The 18,898-nt window shown below is 40.0% G+C and overlaps 1 long non-coding RNA gene across 2 annotated transcripts in view; it reads right to left on the bottom strand.

The window, feature by feature from the left end:
* Positions 1-18,898, bottom strand: part of LOC136106894 (uncharacterized) — an 84,166-nt gene that overhangs the window by 27,442 nt on the left and 37,826 nt on the right. The gene's annotated exons all lie outside the window — the stretch shown is intronic.

The raw sequence follows: 18,898 nt of genomic DNA, 5'->3' as shown, positions 1-18,898 counted from the left end.
TATGGAGACACTTGTGTGAATTTTATACACTCTGCTCATCAGGACAATGTATAGAGACTTGCTGAGCTGAGACATAAATATGGCCTAATCATCAAATGTGGATTCAAGTCTCCCCTGCTGAGCAGGTAACAGTCTAAAGTGTTTAAACTGATACCTGCCCAGCATGTGGTATCTTAATCAGCATCACATTCCTGCACTTCCTCCCTCACTTTGGTCTACAGAGACAATGACCTCAGGAAGACAATTTTATTTTTGTGTTCAAATTTGCTTATATGAATATATTTTTAACTCCTGCATGGCCTCGTGGATGAGCACTGCAGTCTCTGTGCAAAAGAAAAGGTCACCTGTATGACAGGAATTATAATGAGAGGTCATCAGACGGAAGGTTGAGAACAGATAACCTTAATTAGCAGCTTACAAGTTCACAAATATTTCCAATTACCATAATTTTAGGCCAAAATCAGAAGTTATGTTGATACGGAACAGATTTATAAGTCACATTCCTCTCCCGCAAACTGCAGATTTGAAGCATGGCTGCAAACTGTGGTCAGGCAGGAAGGCCCAGGCTGAAGCAGCTCATCCCTGAAGATGCCATCTCCCCACGCTTTCTGCAGTGAGATTCAGCATCTAAGAGCTGCTGAAATCACATAATACCGTCATCCTTCTTTCCGGGCAGCTCCAGCCAGAAGAGAAAACATATTTTTCCTATTGCTACTCAACTCCTGTTTGGCACAGACAAGGTGTGTATGGACTTTTACAGAAGTCAGTGGTTGCTTTTTGAATTTCATCCCTGTTTATTGTTATTAGGGACATATTTCCTTGGAGGAGGTTTAGTGTTGTACTGGTGCCTGGCCATGGACCAATCCATGGATTTCATATGTGCCTGAAACAACCCATTTGCACCTCAGTTTTAGGACAGGCTGACAGACTGGGAAGGGGCGTGAAAATTTCAATACCTGAGCCCAGCCCTGAGTATTCTCCCTCCATAGAGACATAGAATCCTTTTGGTTGGAAAAGACCCTCATGATGGTTTAGTACAACCGTCAGCCTAACACTCACTAAGCTATGTCACTAAGAACCTCATCCACACATCTTTTAACCGCCTCCAGGGATGGTGACTCAACCACTTCCCTGGGCAGCCTATTATTCCAATGCCTGACAATTCCTTCTGTGAAGAAATTTTTCCTAATATCCAATCTAAACCTCCTCTGGCACAACCTGAAGCCACTTCCTCTCATCCTATCACTTGCTGCTTGGAAGAAGAGACCACCACCCTCCTCACTAGGACCTTGTTTTAGATAGTTGTAGAGAGCAAGAAGGTCTCCCCTCAGCTTCCTTTTCTCCAGGCTAAACACCCCCAGTTCCCCTGCTCCTCATCAGACTTGCATCTCCCTGGGGGTTCCCGGCATGCTCACTTGCTCCTCTCCAGCAAATTACCTGGTCCCTGTCCTTCCCATAACCAGGGCTGGAGACACCAAGTGTCCCCTTCCAGCCACGAGAGCTCCTGGGAGAACACGGGGAGTCTCCCGGGCGCCTCAGCTTTGTTTCCCGCTTTCCCCGCGGCGGCGGAGCCGGGTGGCAGCCAGCGCAAAGCGGGAGCCCTTATCTCCAGCTCCCAGCACTTCCCCCGGCGTGCGTGTGCGAGCCGGCGTGCCACCAATTTCCAAGCCTTAGTGTGGGGGGGACCATGGCCGGGCCAACAGGAAAGCTCTCGCCGTGCGCCCGCACGCCCCGGCCGTGTCCCGCCGGCCGCGGGAGTGCAATCGGGCAGCTGCAGGGATTTCCCGTCGCTTCCTCCCGGGCTGCCATGGCTTCCTGCAAGGCCGGCGGTGGGTCGGCAGCGGCCGCCCAAGGCCTCAGGAAGCCGCCGGCCGTGAGCAAGTGGCGGCGGGTGGGCAGGCGGGGGCGAGGGGGTGACGGTGGCCAAAACCTATTTGTTCGGTGGCCGCCACACACCGACACGCGCTGGCCAGGCTGGAGGAAAACAAAAGGGGGATGTCTGTTTCCAAAAAGGCAGGAAATGAAGCAGCACGGGGGACGGAGAGATCTGTTGGGACTGGGTTGGGGCTTTTCTCCTCTTAACCTATTGTTTCATTATATTAAAAAAAAAAAAAAGGAAAATGGAAGAGAGAAAAAAATAAATAAATAGAACACATCCTGTGACCTCTTATCAAGTCATCGGGTAGAAAAACAAACAGCCCATTCATCTAAAGGCTGAGGGTGTTTTTGATGTGACTGCTGGTCTCGGTCAGGCCGGGCGGCCGAGGGGTCGGGAGCATCACCCCCCCGGCCCCGCTTGCCCCCACGCATCTCCCGACTTCTGAGCCAGGCGGGAGCTGTTTGTTTGCGAGGGTTTCTATAGATGTCACTGGGCATTTCCCAGCCGGCCACGGCCCCCCCCGGGCCCTCTGTTCCCTGTGTGCAGGAAATCTTTCATTCCCCTCTTATCTGCAAACCAGAAGATTTTGATGGCTGATATTTTTCCTGCTCCATGTCCCCTCACTTTTTTTGGCCAGACACCTATAATTTTCCACTCCTCTTTTTCTTCCAAAGGAGGTGACATTTAAAGGAAAACAATGCCATTACTGTATTTAGCTCTTACTTATTATTTTTAATTATTCTTCTCATGAAGACCTGGACTTATCCTCTAAAGTGCTACAAATCTGACCTCCAGCAAAACCTCAGCGAGTCCTGGTTCACACACACATCCACATAAACTTGTTTACATCACGCTTATAAAAAAACTGTGTTCACTCCTTGGATCCTTGGCTAAGCTCTTAGAATTTTAAAGCCAGAACAGGTCATCAGGTCACTTATGCTAAACTGCTCTATAATTCCAGTCTTAGTATTTCACCCATTTCCCACTATAGTGAGCTTAATAAATCATGTTCAGCTAAACGATATCTTTCAGAAAAGCATCCACTCCTAATTTGAAGACTTCAAGAGATGGAGAACCCACCATATCTGTTCGTAGCCTGGGTCATTCAACTTTAGCAAAGTACTTAAAATATCTTCTGCGTAGAAACTGATGTGCTGTTCTGACACACGATGCAATTTTACGGACAAGTGTTTTCTGTCTTCAGAAGAAGGGCACAACCAAGTGACAAGCTCTACCAGGAAGATGTATAAAGGACACAGTGAGGAGGCACGTTATCTGATTCAACCAACTTAAAACTAATGAAAGCTGCAGTTACCAGAGATAGATCCCTTTTTTGTGGTGTACAGCACACCTGCTGACTTGCACTAACCTCACCTGTAATCCCTACAAAAATGGCAGTGCAAAGATAAAAGGGAACGTTTCATGCATTACTGAAATGTGGGCTGTGCTGACTTGGTCCAACACCAGAAAATCCCAATTCTACACTATCTTCATGCCACAGCCAGTCCACTGAATAATTAAAACATCAGCAGGTGCCTGCAAACAATTAGAGGGTAACCCACAAATGTGGACTCTTTTGGTACTAACACTGATTTAAAATTTCCAGCAGAGATAATGATCCCTACAGGAAATGTAAATGAAACTTATAAATACATAACAGAAATTCAGGCCATAGCACAGTTAAGATTATTTCTTTAGGTGCATCATTGCTACTGGTGCTTCATTTTCTAGAAAGCAGGCCATGGTAAAAGTGCAGTGATATAGCATTGTGAAACAGTGTTTGGAAGCTCACTTGACCTTTCAGTCTTGGTACTTTCTATATTAATCCCATGCTGCATAAATTAGAAGAGGGAAGATAAATATTTAGTTTCTTACTGTTCTGAACAAAGTCCCACAATGTTTTCTTTGCAGGCTGAAGCAATTGAGAGGCGACCAGGAAGGAGGCAGACAGCCCAGTTGTCTTCCCATGATACTGGTAACACAGACTGCACATTTAATTGCAAAACCAGATAATAAGGAATGGAATTACAGGCAGGGTTTTCAGCATTTTCAGGCAGACATAAATACAGGAGAGTGGAGGAAGGAAGGGAAATAAAAGACTAAGGAAGAGGATTTTATTCAATTCACTGACACTGTGGTACCTAAATTTACTCTAAATTTAAGGAAAGACTTTCAAAAGAGTGAAGGGGACTTCACCCTCCCCTCAAATTAATATTCAGTACAAACTGCTCTCAGAGGCTTTGAACATTTCCCTACCAGGTACTTCAGAAAAGAAAAACCTCTAAAACAAAACATGCAACTCAGAATATTTTTTTTTCCCCTCTCTGATTTATCAGCCTAAATTAGGACAGCTTGGTAGGAAAATTTTTCCCAGATGATTTAGATACACGTAAGGAATTTTCCTCTTATTTGCACCACACAGTTGTGTTCAAAAGCATTTCAAGAACCTGACAAAGTTGCCCAGTAGGTCTAATGGTTAACTTGAACAAACTACTCGGAGTAACATCAGTGCTTTCTTTAACTACTTTATCCTTGGCTATTGGCAGTAAGCTAAATCTCTCTCCTGAAGCTGCCTCTAGGTTCCCATGAAGTTTAGCTCCAGTTTTCAGCTTCAGCAGAAGCAGAAATTGCACAGTGCAGGGACTGTGAGTTAAATCACTACTGCAGATGATTGCAGATCTACAAAGGAAGAGGTCAAGGGTGGGTATTTGGTGTCACTTCTGAAACTGGAGGGACAATTTAAAGCAGAGAATTGAGGAAGAAGAGAGAGAGATGACTTAAAACTGATAGCCCGTGATTTCTAGGAAGTTTGAAACTGACTGTTTAACTGTCTCTGGTTTTTACTGATCTTGCTGACAATCTGAATGGCTGATGTTATGGACTTCTCATTTTCCAGATTCTAGCACAATTGACATACATCAAATAAACATTCAGTTTTTGTACGGACCAAACTTGGAATTTGTACGGTAAACTCATCTGAGTCTCCTTGCCTCTTAAAACCTCTTCATTTCATTAAAATTACAATATACTGATGGTCCTGAGGCAAAAAGGACTTTGGAGCCTTTAGAGGGAGTCCTGCACAAAGAGCAAGTGTGCAACTCTTAATGGTTATCTTGTCCCCTCATGGAGTGTTAATGGGATTTGCATTGATTCATTGATGGGAGATTACACTCCTTAGTGTCTTTGTCATTAATACTTATTGGTAAAATGTACGACATGTGGAAGGTCAATATCTCATCCATATCTTCTCCCCCCCCCCCCCCCCCCCCCAGTTTGGTTCCTAGTAGTTGGAAAAGTAGCCAGTCAGCCAACTGCAACAGGGGCTGTTAAAAGAGGCCCCGGCTACCAGCAGCCAAAAGGAGATTTTCAAACATTGATTTTCGTATTATCGGCTCAATTTCTTCCTATACATACAGTATCAGAATGATTAAAAAAAAAAAGTTAGACAAATATTTGTACATATGGCTAATGAGAGCACCTGGCATAGCAGGCAAACAAGCTAATGGGAAAGAACTGGAAGGGATGTGGATCTCATGGTGTGTATCACATCCCAAGCAGCTTGTTTTCTCTACTGATGTCTCCTTCAAAGAGCCTTTTGCTCCATTGAATAAATGTGCTGGATCTACTGCCCTTGAAAACAGTTGGGTTCCCACTCTACCTCAGGGCAAAAGCAAAAGCCACCTGCTTTGGATGAAGGCTCATCAAAACCTTCAGGTTACCAGCACCTTTGCAGAGATGTCAAGCAAGCTGGTGATGGCATCAGATACAGACAGATGTCTCCTAGGACCTGGGCTGGCACCACCAATTTATCTCATGTTGCCCAGAAAATAACCATCACCTTATAAAGACTTTCATTTATTACTAGTGACTGGTGAACCTCTGGAGGTTTGCTTGGGACAAATACCAATTCAGCTGCCAAACCTTATCTGAACTATCTGAACCTCTCGTGTCTAAAAAAATTGGGCTGGAAATCTCATCAGATAAGGATTTACTCTGTGATTGACTGTAGTTATTGCTTCCAGATGGACTAGAATTACTGACATTACTGCCCTTTCACTAGGTATTTGGTATATCCGATTCTGGCTGAGAACCTAGGAAAAAAACTATATGTATATTTTTTTGACCACTATATTTTAAACTGATCTCCATTTTTCTAGTTTTAGTTCTTCAGTCTCCATTTCCTAATTGCTCCTGAGCTGAAATCTGGCCTTTTTCAGCAGATGGCCCACTGATTCCAGTGAAATCTTTTGACATTGGCCTGCCTTGTTTTGGTAAGTCAGAGTAAAAGCAGGTAACCAGGAAGGATGGGAGGATGGTCATCCGGCCCCATTAAAGAGAGCTGCTGAACGAAAAGCCAGTATACATACAGATAACTGGAACTGTCTGCCTCAACTTTGACTTCCCCCCCCCCGTCCTTATGAAGTCAAATAAATAAAGTATTCCACTGAAATGATGCCCACAACAATTCTAAATATTTCCTCTGATTATTTACAGTGTACTAAGGTTTTTAAGTGTAATATTTCATTCAGTCAAGTATCTTTTTTTTTTCCTTCATTTCTTAGTTTGCTGACATTTTTTGAAAATTGTTTATTGATGCTGACTGACAACAGTTCCCACCTCCTTGGCCAGACGTTTTCTGAACAAGCAGAAAACCGGAAATTCCTTTGTCTTACTCCTATGGAATAAAAGAAAAGCTACAGTAGCAGTAAACAAGAAAGCAAAATCCTCCAGAAAGACAGTTTCATTGGCAGCAGGGAAAAGACTGGGACTGATGGTGGGCCAGGACTCTGTGAGAATGAGAAACTTCACATCAGAAGTGCAAGGATGCAGAAAGGAGCTGAGATTGTTTGGGTGCTTTTTTGGTGCCAAGTCTTTGCTTAGACCATGTAAGGGACCGACAGATGTATCAGAGGGATTGGGATAAAGTAGGCAACAGAAAGTTGCTAGGTTTGAAAAAAGAAAGCGTATTCTGCAAATGAGAAGAAGAAACAAAAGATCTATTACTGTAAATCTGTGATATGTCCAAAAGCACCATGTGATTTTAATGGCACAGCATCTCCATGGTCACCTAGTGATTAGGAAGGGAGGAATTCCCAACTGAGAACAGGTCAATGGTTCTCTTCTTTCTCTAGCTGGTCTCTGACAGCACCAGTTTTGAAAGATGAACTGTGGAGTCATTTCCCAAGGGAAGGAGTGGAAGTCCCATGTCAGGAGACTTTTACAACTAGATCAGACAAAACACTAGAAAATGTACTGTAGCTGTAGTGAGCGATTCTGCATCAGCAGGGAGATAGATTGAATGATCTAATATGGCTCTTCCATCTGCAATTCCTGTGAGTCTATGAATCACATTTCTGTGTGGCAATGCAGCCGAGTAAATACAGTGCAGAGCAAAACCATCAGCTATCTTGGTATCTCTATAACAGTAACATGAGTAAATTAGGCAGACAAATTCCAAAAAGGGATATATTTGACTCTCTGGTTCTAAATCCATCTGTTCAAACTGGCTATAGTACAGTATGTTACTGCTCATTCCTAAGTGGTTCAGGCTGGATAACAGGATATTTTGTGTCAGGTGTGCTAGTAGCAAAGAACTAAACGATTATTAATTCACATTTTGTTGTACAGAGCTAGTATTTCCTAACTCTGCCACCACATTTTGAATCAATACAAAGAGTGACCCAGCTATCTATAGCCTCTGTGAATTTTAACTTTAACCATATGGAAGTATCTTGCAAAAGTAGACTATAAAAATTGAAAATATGTCAGTTTAAGACACAAAGTTTCTTATGACTGGAAAAAGACAAGGGTGGAAGGATTGAAACATCTTATTACCAGACAAATGCGCTTCAGCTCAAGCCTGGATCTGTGCCCAGATGATACGGACATAAATGAATTCATGGACACGGGTGGGTGTCAAAGCTAACCAGATGTCAGACTAACCAAACATTTCTTTTGTGCACCCAACCAAGCCCAGTGGGTCAACGAGGCTTAGAAAGACCTCTAGCTTTGTTGATTGACTTAGGAAAGGGAAATATCAAACTTCACCTTCAACAGTAATCACTACTGAACAGAATTATGTGAAACATATTTGCATGATACTTCTATGGAAATAAGGGTCATATACATAGAAGTTACACATTTGACAAAAACTCCAGTGTTTCACTCTGAAATGTTCACTTAACGAAATAAATTTCCCTAGCAGTCAGGAAGATACTTTTAGCTATTTTTCATTAATCAACAGGAAAATAAGTGTTTATGAGTTCTTTTCTGGTTGCAAACTCCTACAACCACAACCACCAAAGGTATAGTTTTCTCATCACTGCTCAATCCCTCCCCTCTCAGCCATAATCTTTCCACAGCCCTTCTAAATTCTCTTCATTAAGTGTTTCTGCATTTCCTAGGTTTGTAGCGTGATGTTTCTGACACATCTGAGGGATTGTATTTGACAAAAAAAGCCTTGTCTCCCCAACTGGCTTATGAGAAGGAGTCACCTCCAGAGCATCAGTTCTAATGATGGAGCCCTGCATCACTAGAGGATTGAATTAGAAAGATAAGCCTTAGATTTCTGAGATTCCACGTGACATTTGAAGTTCTTTCACCTCAAGTGCAAACAGTGTTATTTGGGAAGAGTGATTATTACTGCACACATACCTGTCGATGTAGATCTGTCGATGTAGATGTGTGCTCACAGCATGTGCAGCACTTCTGAACAGAAGTGCTGGACATTTATAGGGGACATCATTCAAGATTGTATGCCTACATATCTATATGTGTGTGTATTCCAACCACACCATTGAATCTGCAGGTTTTTAGTTGTCAACAGGCATCTGCAAGTACCCTGACTAACTATTCATGAAGATACTGGAGAATTCAGCATCATGACATTTAGACCTGTTGATTTATTCATTCTGAACTGCAGCATCATTTCTTCACTATTCTTCATTCATTTTTCCCCTTGTTTAAAAAGTTTCATTCACCCAGTCATAAATAAGTAAGTAAGTAAATAAATAACCAGCACCTGGCTTGGGTAACCAATTCCACACCTTTCTGGAGAATGAAATTGAACTGTTTATAAATAAACCATAAGGTGAAATGTGTTTGCATAAACTATTTGATAAACACTTAGGAAAAGAGCTATTGGGAAAAGCATCCATCTTCATATTTTTCACTGTGAAAATGAAAAACATTTTTCGGGAGGGGAAATGTTCTCACCTTTTCCTCTACTCTTGCACTGACTTGGTATAAAATCTATTAACAGAAAATATTGAAATTAATAGGAGATTACTGTCTGAACTTAATAGTTTAAAAGTTTGTCCACTAATACTAATAAGTGAGTTGATCATGTTTATTACTGTTGAGGGGGATTGTCTCAAGGTTTGGCACCTGATCTGGACAAATCAGCAAAATCCCTTTGACAGTCAAAGGAAAGAAATGGGCCCCTTTCCAGGACTAGCCAGGCCAGCCCAAGGAATACTTCATACCACCCACACCTGCAGAAGGTGATATGAAGAGCTATGGAGAGACAATCTGTACAAGTAGCTTTGACATTAGATGAATACCCCATAAAGTCCTATCAAACCAACGTAACATTTGTTTCTGATATTATTTACAATTGTTACTCAACTACCAAAGGACATATGAACATCAGAAAAACGATATCTGTATAAACCCAGTAATAACAAAATGCAGCGTCTTTGCCACAGCTACAGAACAAATGCCAGCATTTAATAATTACATGTGTATATTTATATTATAACTGTTTTGTACTTGCAGTTACTAAAAAGGAATCTATAATTACAACAAATGATTTTTTTTTTTATGACTCTCGGGCAAAATAGACTGCCAAAACTGCACAACTCAGTACAGATTTGTATTACCTGCAAGTTTCTGGATTAGGCAAGGCATACGTTGAGAGGTTTGTACTACAATATAGCCCCCAAACTTAAATGTTGTGACATTAGCAAGTAGCTTATAATTAAAGTATGTTGCCATTTCACCAGGCTTTCATTTATAGGAGAAAGTGCAAATTCTATTCTATGTGAACTTTAGATACATCCAACTTTTTTCTTTGTTCTTTTCTTTAAAGCTTTGCAACAAATGCATCTCCATATGCTTATATTAGTTAATCTAGTATTAAACATATTGGCTGTGCAAAATGTTGGCATGCATTAATAAATGTTTTCATTTTTTTTTATTCTTTTTTTTTTTCCCCTTACTTTAAATTCTTCCTTTGACTACACAAGCAACAGCTGTCTAGCTTCCTGTTCAGTACTGGATCTAATGCCTCTACAGAAATCTGGGTCAAAACACTTGGAATGCATGAATATCAAACAGAGTTTTCAAAACAGCAAATGAATACATCTTTAACTGGTGACATTTTCCTGTAGCATATGGCTGCAAGCTCAGGGGACTGCATGCTTTTTTGATGAATATGTTCCGTCAAAAACTAAGGAATGGCAGTGGGCTTATATCACCTTCTGTTTTGCCTTATGAAATGATAATGCAAACTCATAAATGGATACTGCTATCACAAGACTTGTGCCTTTTGTGCAATCCCAAAGTAGTACAAGGCCTAGTGGTTAAGAGCCTAACTCTTTGGTCATGTTAAAGTATAAAAGATAACTGTCAAAGATGCTTTTTTGTAAAGCACTTGCCCATGTCATGGAGGGCATAAGATTACCTGCATTTCCATACCAGTGAAAAACAGCAACATACGGTACCAGGAACGAGATACAGATTAATTCTAAAATTCTGCAAAGACATTAAACCACGCATATAATTTCTGCAAAAGAACGGCATGATGTAACAAAGGTAATATGAATATAGTTTATCTTGCCAGCACAAATATGCAGGGAAAGTTGTACGCTTTTAATGATAGAAATAAGAGAATAAAAGTATAAACTAAAATTAAAGTGCTGGCATCTCAATAAATCCCATATCAACACTAAAGTGACAGTCCAAAGAAAGCTGCTCTAACAAGCTTGTCTGTTATTCTCTGAGAAGAAAGGATGGGTTTGGCAGCAACACCAGAGCCTGTTGAATAATTAACTAACTACCGATTCTGACCGGTAGGAAACGATGGAGCTATTATTTCTGATCATGTTTTCATCTTCTCAAATAACAAAAAACAATTAAAAATCATGCCTAATATCTCTTTAGGTAAAAAAAAAACTATATATATATATATATATATATATATTTATTTATTTATTTAATTAAATACTCTCGAATATTCCATAAGATGCAGGACTGGAGATGCACATCAGCTGGAAGCACAGAGCCACTCACTCACTGGACTTACAGAAGGTTGTGCAGGGGTTTAAAATATGATTGTGGCCAAGGTCTTTATAGGTTCTGATCTCCAGTGCCCTGCAGGATGTAGTGGGGCAAAAAAATACCAAATTCAGGCTCTATTTAAGGCAGCCAAGAGTTTTTTCCATGTTGACAGAGCAAGTGTGAGAGTTGAGTCCATCTAGATAAGCTATGATTATATGAAACCGCGTTGCTGATTATGTGTCAGACCTTCTTCTATATTGTGAAGTCTCTTTTCAGTTATGTGGATAGATCCCCTCACTTTCTGCCATCTTCCATCTCCCAAGCTCTACATTAAAACAACCGAGAATTCAAATGTCATTGTCTCTCTGATATTTCACTAGTCTCAGCTGGCTCAGCTCGTAGCTCTGGGCAGAGGCTGGGGAAATAGAGTCTGAGAGGGAAAGAATTTCAGAATTCAGTGGATTTTTAATATTTTTTTAACAGTTCTCATAAACAAAACCAGTTTAGTACAAGATGGAAGGATGGACAAATGAGACGTGCAAATAAAGAATGGCTATCATTAGCCTCATGTGCACTCTGCACAGTTTATAGGAAACATATCTGGTTTTAAAGCTGTTTCAGGTAGGTGCTTGATATATATTTTGGGAAAAAAAAAAAGTAATTGGTTAAATAAAAATGAAAAATATTGATACTTTTGAAATAGATAGTTTTATTTCCCCTGCATTTTTCTACCATTTCTAAGTGTAGCTTTGGAAACAGGCAATCTCTTTTTCTCCCCCTCTTTGTCTCCCTTGCTCTCTTTTATATATCTTATTGTCACTCAGGTGAGACTTCATTACATTTAACCCTAGAAAGGGACCATCAAGTGTTTAACCTTTACACTACAAGCAAATTTATTTCTTATAAGTATCCCTATCAACATAATATCTATCGTAGGGGTTAACTGATTAAACTATGTATGTATTTAGTCACTGGTGACACCTTCTTTGTGTCACCCAGTGATCCAATTAATAACTTCTCCCTGGTTGAGAAATATTAACAATTCATCCCATATTATCCATTTGAATTACTGTCCTTTAGTTTGGCAAAATAAAATGGGCATTTTCACAAAGTCGTTCTGAGAAGTCAGATGATTTTTTTTTTTTTAGTACATTTCCTGCATTTATGACATTGCAAATTTTTATTGTTGTAACTTAGGTACATTTGCCTTATCAGGAAAGCAGTTACATTTACGTCCATTTGATGTTAGGCAAGTGAATCAAAATGCCTGGTTGGTACAGGATGAGAAGTAGCAAGACAAATAATTTCATTTTCCAAATGAAGATGTATTTTCTCTGAAATCAACAGCAAACATACAACAACTTAGTTTTTAATTTCTTTAGTTCTAGAATGCCTCTATTTAAATTAAACAGAAGGATCTGTATGCTTACATACCTGTCCAGCTATAGGAAAGAGAAATATAGCAGAGCTACACAGTTAACTGAGCAGGGACAGTAATGTCTGAGCTATGAAAGCAAAGCTCATTTATGTTCTAAGCTTATTTTATTTTTCTTAAATCAACATTAAGAAGGAAAAGTTGAGATATTAATTACCCGTTTACTGCCAATGTAGCGGAAAATGTAATTTATAGACCACTTGCAAAAAAAGTGCTTGCTTAATTTAAGAACTCAAATTATTCAAATAACATTTTGAATTTGATTATTCGTATAATTGAAATGTTGCTCTCACAGCCTGAATTGCTTCTCTGAGTTACAACCTGAGCAACAGTTAACTAAGACCACACTCACTGTGGAGATTATCACAAATGTGAGCGGGAAAGGGAGAGAGACTAAGCCAAAGCACAGTTACCTGGAGAAATTTATGACCAAAGCATCAAGGTTTAATTGGAATTTGAGGTTTCCACAAGCTTTAGCAGCTCCATACACACAGAGCTGCTGTCACTCCCTTTATTTTTCCATACAGACTAGGATCAAATTAATTTGTTCCCACAAACCTGCATCCCTGAAACGAGTGATGTGAAAAAAACAGACCAAGGCACAACCAGATTTCTATTTCGGTTCATCAACTCAGAAATTTTGGAAATGTAGCTGTATACATGTTGATCTGAATTTTGCCCAGCCCTTCTCCAAGACCTTCCTGAAATCTCTGCAGAATCCTGTCACTAAATATGGAACATTTACACTGAGAGCAGGGATCCCACTTCAGAAATTCAGACATTAATAACATGAAATGTATTTCCATTTTCTGCGATGCCAAGAAAAACAGGACAGAATCAATACAGTTAGAAACAGGCTTTATATTGAGTAAAACCTTCATTTTGCTTAGCAAAGATACAAGTTGATATCTTTGAATTAGAAAGTATCTTTTAAATTTCAAAAATAAGTGTTTCCTATCCATAATAAGAGGGAGAATGAGATTAAATGGGATCAAAGATAAATGCAACATTTCATAGTTGGCACTGAAAACACTCATGGAAATAAACCTTCAGAAGCAGAGAGTATACGAGGCTTTGGTGAAACTGGAGAAGATCTACTTTATATTTCGAAAATGGATTAAGATATTTAAAGTCTTGCATCCATAGAGTCTCACCCAGCCTAGAGCAAGTTTGATTCTAATGCACCTGGATTTTCTTAGTAACAGCATCTCGGTTTTTCCAGTAGTTAGAAAAGAGACTCGGAGAGATCTAACCCTGTGAAGATTCATATTTGTATCTAATTTTTATATTCTCTACAGTAAAAGCATGTCAATTATTTTTTACTTAATAAGGGAAGGATATTATAGTTAGTTATTACATGTAATCATTAGAAGTAATTTATTATTCTTGGCACAATTTCCATTATATTCTCCTCCTCTCCACCTGGCTCTTAGTGAAGCCAAGGGATCCTCAGGAGATGTAGAAGCTCATGTTTGGGTATTTGACTATAGGAGAAAAACATTAAGGTTTTCTTCCCACCAAAGAAAGAGGCTCTGATACATGACAAAAATTCATAATGGGAGATGCATCCAAAAAAAGTACCTTATTTCTCCTGTGTCTAGGTGGAGATGAAAGGTGCACATTCTTTAACTTGGACAAGCAAAGTAACTTCTTTCAGTCTATCAAAATAACTGAAAACTTCTTTGCTGATAAATATAAAAATTAGTGTCTCAACATGGGGTATACTCAGAAAGCTTAGGAAGTATTTATGAACAATTAAAACAAAGTACTGTAATAAAGAAGTGTCCCACAGCTTTAGGTAGAGGTACTTTTGCTTATGTTATGTATGATTAGTTCTCAGGAAAACACATTAGTCCATCACGAAAACTTCTTTGGACCCTGATGTTGTTATTACAAATCTAATGTCATCCTGCTAAATCAAACAAATCAAAACAGACCCCAAACTGTGGGATTTTCAAAGGAAATGTGGTGATTCATGTCTCATTGAGTTTAAGTGCCTAACTTCATCAGAATCTGAAAATCCTATCTGTAATCGGAGACTTAGTGTATAACAAGTTGGAAGGATTTTAAACGACAGATGAGCTTTGAGAATTATGGATGAAATTAAGTAGAAGCTTTTTTTTTTCCCCAAATTCTCAATGTCTCCAACAACTATGCTTCATACTTTGCTGCTGAGAATATGAAACACTTGGACAGCCAATGGCATGTTTTCTGTTAGTTTTTTTTTTCACACCCTTCTTTCCCAGCTTGTCTTTTCTTGTCTAGTCTTTTCTTTTCTAAACAAGTCTAATTCACTCTTCACATTTCAGCTTCCCCATCCTCCAATCTTTATTATTCTGTCCTTCTAGGCAGCCTGCCTTTCAGCTAGGAAAAAGAGGGTTAATAAAGCCATGATTAAGCTGTAAAAAGCTGGCATTTAGATATCAACTATGAATCAACAACTAAAGTATCAGTGGAAATTATTTTCTAATTTTTTCCTCTCTAAGATGGGCATCCTCTGCTGTAGCTCTTACATACTTCAAGGTGCAAGGGGACAAATTACAAGTTGTGTCACTACATCCACAGTCTTCCCCCACTGTATGCTTGCCTTCCACATATCAATGGTAAAAAAATCAGAATATTTTTTGCTCTGAAAATATCTAAAGGTGGAGTTATTAAACAGAGTGGAGCAGCTTATTTCGGGAGCATTTTACCCTCGCTCGCGGGCAGCCAACTGAGGCGGGAGCCAAACTAGACAGAGAGACGGAGGAGAGAGGGGACACAGAGACCCCATTAGCGATTCCCCCGCCGTGGTCTGAGTGGCAGCTGGGAACAAGGCACTAACTGTTTGCCCGTTGCCCATTCTTGTGTTATTGGGTAAAATAAAAAAAAAAAAAGTTCTTTTCTCTGAGAATCTTTGTACAATAAAACAACTCTCGGTCATTCGCGAGTCAGGGGTGAGGAGAAAAGGGCCTCAGTGTAAAGTGCTGCAAACTGGCACATTGTTTCCAGTCATTTTCTCACTATTCACATATAAGGGGAAAGAAGGAGGGGGATAAAAAGGGCAGAGAGATGAGAAAGAAGGGGGAGGGAGGAGGAGGAACTCGGGGTATCTTTTGACAGAAATGTCAGATGCGTGGGGCCGCTGGGGGAGGAGAGGGTGAAGTGTGTGTCTATGGGGGGCAAGTTTGGCCTGAAAGTCTCCAGCTGAACTCCTGGCCACACGCTTCACAGAATCACAGAATCGACTGGGTTGGAAAAGACCTCAGAGATCATCCCCCAGCTCTGACTCTTTGCCTGTCCCTGCTTTCTCCCCTTGGGTAAGATGGGATGGACACCCACTCTACGAGACCCTGAGGTCAGAGTGATCCAAACGCTGCTCTGCAGAGAAAGGACAAGATGGGCACTTCTCTCCCTGCTCTCATTGCATTTCTCATGGTTTTCCAAATGACAGACGCACTTGGCGATTTAATTAACAGAAGCTCTACAGAGCTGAAGGTCTGACTCCTGCATGTGACATATTTCCAGGGATCAACAGCATAATAAATAGTCAGACAAAGGTTTTTAATGAAATCTTTTTTTCAAGAGTCTCACATCAACCAGGCTCATATTAGGTGTTTCCACAATAATAATAATAAAAAAAAAAACAAAGAGCCACATGACACTAGTTACTAGTTAATACAGAAAGTATAGCACATCAGCTCCCTATATCACAATTGCGTAAATTCTCTACCACTTGGATGAAGAAGCCCGTAGAAGCCCTGGACACAGTTCCTCTCTTCAAAACTACCACAATGAAGATTCTGGTATCTCCATGGTTCCTTTAAAGTAGGAAAGACAAAAGCATCCTAAAATGGATCAGAAAAAGTGTGGATCTGAAAGCAGGGAGAACTTAGAGAGCTGATAAAGAAATGGTATGTAAGAGTAAGGCATGCCAGCAGGAGACACAGAAAATTATGGTGCAGCATTAGCTTGATGACTCATTTATTATTATGCCATGGCCTGGACGTAGACTCAGTCTGAACAGAGGCTGCTGGATTTCTTGAACATGCCCACATCAAGTCATCAGCAAGATACATTCTGTGGGTTGGCACCAATGGGAGGTTGTAACTCACCACAACCTTCCACTCAGAAATCCCATATACAATTATATACAGAGCCTTCAGTGAACGTCCCTTGTTTGAGTCTCACTCTGTAACTTAAGTTACCATGGGATTTTAATTCAGTAGAGGGAACTGTGGGTGAGAATGACGCAGTTCCAGCCAAGGGAGATTGGAAGATTGATTGTGTTCATTCAGCACCCACAGCCTGAAAATGCTCCCTATTTATTTTATTCAAGTTCTTGTTACAACACATCCCCGAGTTGTCAAGTCATTTTTTTTTTTTCTACTAGTAAAAGTCCTTTCCTTTTCCCTGCTCAGTTACGTGATACAATCAATCCCAAGAGCACACTGGTATTTCACTATTTTTGTCCTGCTTAGTACCCAAGCTGTTTCATGATGGCTACATGTACTATACCAGAGAGGACTCATTATTTTAGAGAGCTCAGCTAGATTTGGCTGCCACTAGTTTTAAATATGATACTGAGCTGGATCAAATACTTTCCCAGATTCAGAATGGCCAGGACCCAGGATATGAGCAATTCAATCTAGGTTCTCTTAATGCCATTGGCAAGCTTTGTTGTTTAGTAAATCGGTGTTAAGAACAACTTATATAGTGAATTTGCATCATGATTTAGAATAATTTCATAGCGTTGTGGCTGCTAGTTAAGCCATACTTAATGATAGAGAAATAGTTCTATCACTTTGACTGTCATCCAGTAAAAATAAAAATTACTGGCCAGAGACTAAAGGAAGAATTAAGTTCAAGTACTGGAGCAGAAGTTTGTGAGCCAGAACTGATCCAGCAGAAGCTAGAAGTCCATTTGCACATAAGCCAGTAAATTATGCATTTGTCCACTTGGTAAGTATAAAAAAACGGCAGCCCACTCAGCAAGAATGGAGAGTGCTGCAACAAGACGGTTGCTGTTTCCTTCAAAGCAACCGAGGAGCCCCATCTTTCCTACCTTCCCATGGTATCAGAAAGCTTTATTTGAGCACAACCTGCAAACTGTATTTGGCAAGGGCTACTACAATTGGCCACTCAAGTCTCTGCTCAAAACTGAAGCAGATTTCTCTTAATTTTCTGTTAAACATAGCTAGTTTTCTGAATTCAAAATTGGGCTGAACAAAAAACAGTTGTCAACAAGCTTCAGAAAACTTTTGTACAAACTGAACTAAACAGGAAAATAAAAAGCAGAAAGGGGGAAACAGTTTATTTCCACTGCTTTTCTACTAGCTTGTGTTTTTCCTTTCCTCTTGCTTCGTGTGTTGTCCGTCAGGGCGGAAAGCTCTTCAAAGTATGAACGATGTCTTTGTACTGTAATCCACACTGATGTCTATCCCCGCTAGTCGTCAACACTAACACACTAACTTGCTCCATGAGTTCATTTGTGCCCTTACACAAGACAGTAATGGTAGTTTTTAAACAGAAAATTGCACAGTAATGGTACATGAAGTAAGAACATCCTATCAACTCACATCTGATTCTACTTTTCATCATGTTCAAATTTGGAAAAACCCATGAAAAGTCAGTTTTACACTGAAATTGCTCAGTAAGTTTCCTGTCTTGGTCCTAATCTCCATTTGAGCTTGAAAATAAGCACTATAGCAGTGGAAATTGTGGTGGAAAGAGCTTCACGTTCCAGCTCAGTGGCTGGAGGTGGATCTACTTTTCCATAGAAGAGCAGGAGAACAGGTCAGACACAGGTTTGGAAAGTTTCATAGAGAAAGTTGCCTGTGGAGCAGAAACACTCATTTGAGAGATTATCTCTGTTTAGTATCAGATGAAAATGACCGTTTTTGCAATATTTTACAGCATAGTTGAAACTGCTTTGTCCCATTAGCCCACTCAACAGCCTCTTCCTTTTGTGAATTATGAGAAAACTTTATGTTCACAAGCATTGGATTTAAACATCATGAGCAAAGCAGACAGGAGCTGAACATCCACAGGGACTTATTGAGTCTAATTTCTTGCCATTAAAATTATGACCACTGCCATTATTATTATTAATAATAATTTGTGTTGCTCTAGCATGATGTCAAAAGGCTTTAAAGCCAGATAAACAGGAAATTTGAAAAACACGCTGAAATAAGCATGCAGCTATTAGAGAAGTCTGTAAAAACTTATCATCCTGTTAATGTAATGTTGTATGAAAAATTTCATAAGATCGTTTGTCTTGCATATCATGGTGACCACACAGGAGGTTCAAAATGATGAAGGTATGG

The sequence above is a fragment of the Patagioenas fasciata genome, chromosome 12, assembly GCF_037038585.1.
Source record: "Patagioenas fasciata isolate bPatFas1 chromosome 12, bPatFas1.hap1, whole genome shotgun sequence".
Taxonomy (NCBI): domain Eukaryota; kingdom Metazoa; phylum Chordata; class Aves; order Columbiformes; family Columbidae; genus Patagioenas; species Patagioenas fasciata.
Note: the sequence above shows the minus strand (reverse complement) of the source record. Positions and strands in the feature narration are given on the sequence as shown.